We start from the raw sequence: 2,883 nt of genomic DNA on the forward strand, positions 1-2,883 counted from the left end.
ATACCCGATTGAATATACATACATGAAAATAATGTTCTTTGGATATATATATATAGTCGTCGTCTCCTAATTAATAATAAACTGTTGTAATTAATCAGTAGAGAAAGTAGGTATATATATCCATATATGTCACCTAATCTTTAATTATGCCTTAGTTACTCTCTAGAGTTTACTTGAAATAAAATTGAAAACCGACGGGATCAATTCAACCATTGGACTGTTTTCTGGAAGAGAAAATATGGAACAATAATATTTTTTTTATTCAACAAAAATAATAAATTAAAAATTAAATTTTAAATTAATTAGATTTAATTATAATTTTTTTTTGTCGTAACTGCTCTCTCATAATCCTGTGTCACTATTACCGCTGTTATTATATCGCGACTCCGGTGCTCTCAGAGTTGTTGTCTCGTTACTTGTTTTTTATTAAGTTTGATAAATGTTCATTTTATATGTATACGGATAATTCTTTTTATTTTAAAGTGGGTGTTTATTTGGGTATACCATTGATATTTTACTTGATTCGTTTGATTCTGCATGCACATACTCTATAAAATATTCATTTTTTACTGTGTATACAAATAATTCTTTTCATTAAAATGTGAATGTTTATTTGAATCATACTTGTAACACTTTGAATTTTTATAAACTAAATAATAATTTATTTATGATTCATTATCTTTGTTTAGAATTTTATTTTCAGAATTTTTTCATTAATAGTAATTAAATCAAATTTTATGATACTTTGAGTTTAAAAATTTATTAGGACCCTTATTTATATTTAACTCATTTTTAATATATATTTATATATATTCTATACTAATAATTATTTTTTAATAAGTGATTTTAATTTACATACATCAAAATAATAATGTTCTTTGGATATATATAGTCGTCGACTCGTCGTCTCTTAATTAATTAAAATGTTGTAATTAAACAGTAGAGAAAGTAGGTATATGTCACCTAGTCTACTTTAATTATGGCTTAGTTACTATCTAGAGTTTACTTGAAAATTGAAAACCGACAGGATCAATTCAATTATTGCACTGTACGTTTTCGGTAAGAAAAGGTTTAGAGAAATCACGTTTTTTTTTTTTAACAATGTAAATAATAAATTAAAAAAATTTAATTTTAACTTTAAAAATTTTTTACTATGTATGCGGATGGTTTTTTTCATTTTAAAATAGATATTTATTTGGATATACTATTGATATTTTACTTGATTCGCTTGATTTTGTATGCACATGTTTCACAAAATATTCATTTTACTATATTTACATATGTTTGTTTTCACTAAGATGTGGATGTTTATTTGGATTATACCATTTAGGTGAACGAAGCAAAGCGACACGCGATGACATATTGAAGACACAAGGCAACGGCATAGAAGTAAGGGTAGAGGTGCAACGTTGGAGCAGCGGTAGAATAGGATCCCTGACTCGGGCGACAGTGCGACATCACAAAAAGAAGAAGGCGTGCAGTAGCAGCGTGGCTTGCAAGAGTGACGCGACGCATGAGAAAAGAAGGTGCAGCAGCGACATCAAGAGCGGAGTTGGGACGCAGAAAAGAAGAAGGTGCAGTGGCGATGCGGGCGCGTTGCTTCTTCAGACGGTGGTGGCGGCGGCAGTAAGGTGCGTTGGTGACGGCGCGATAGGCAGTGGTGGAGCTTAGTTCAGACAAGGGGAGCCATGGCCCCCCCAAACTTTTTATAAAAAACTTAGTAGTATTTTTTCAAAAGATAAAAAATAGTTCAATTGACTTAAATACTTTACTATGACTTAAAATATCTAATAAGTTCAATAAACAACATTCTCTCTATCTTTAAGTTCAAATATAAAAAATTAGATATTTTTATTTATTTAATTTAATATTATTTTATATTTTATTATTTATTTAATTTAATTTTTTATATAATAAAAAATAATAGAATATTCAATAAGTATTAATATTATTGTATTTGTATAAATTGATAAAAAAATTCAATAAATATTATAAATTTTAATATTTGTCCTTCTAATTTCTTTTTTATATATTTTACAGGATATATATTCAAATTTTTATATAAAATAATAATAAAAAATTAAAGAATTGATACATTTTTTAAGAGGAAGGCTAATATTTAAGAAGAAGAACATATAACTTTTACAATATCAACACATGTAGATAGTTCTTCTACTTTAATGAATCACGAAGAAAGTGAGATATAACCTTCAAAAGTTCAAAAAGTTATATCTGATGACTTTAACCTTAACTTTTTGGAACGAGATCTTGAAAAAGGGCTTTAAATTTGGCAGTATTACCCAAACCAGAGAGATGTGATTAGACGAGCTTATCTTAAATGAGGTCCATATAAAAAATATTTTGACAATTATTTTCTATTTGGCCCCCCAAAATTTTATTTCAAGTTCCGCCACTGCGCCGATAAGAAAAGTGGAATGAAGCGAGAAAAAGGTGGAAGGTGAGAATGAGAGGCTAGAGTTGTAATAGATAAATAGAGTGGAATATTTTTTGTTTTAGTGAGATTAGAGTACAGCTCATTGTTCACGTTGTTCGCACGCACATCCTAATAGCAGAATTCTCTGTGTGATTATATAAGAAGATAAACAAAAAAAAAGGGTTAGCCACCAAAAACGCCCTCGAATTATTTAAACGCCGACAAAAATACACCCGAATTTTACTATCGACAAAAATGCCTTCAAATAATTTAAAAATACAACAACAATACTCAACAGCAAATATATATTTTCAAAAAATACCTTAGAGATTGAATTTTGATGCAATTTTTTGCAAGCATGATTATAAAATTTATCTTATTTAATATTCATTAATTATTACTAAAACTAATAAATATTAACAATAATATTAAAAAAATAAAAAATAAAG

This window comes from Arachis ipaensis, chromosome B02 (genome assembly GCF_000816755.2).
Source record: "Arachis ipaensis cultivar K30076 chromosome B02, Araip1.1, whole genome shotgun sequence".
NCBI lineage: Eukaryota > Viridiplantae > Streptophyta > Magnoliopsida > Fabales > Fabaceae > Arachis > Arachis ipaensis.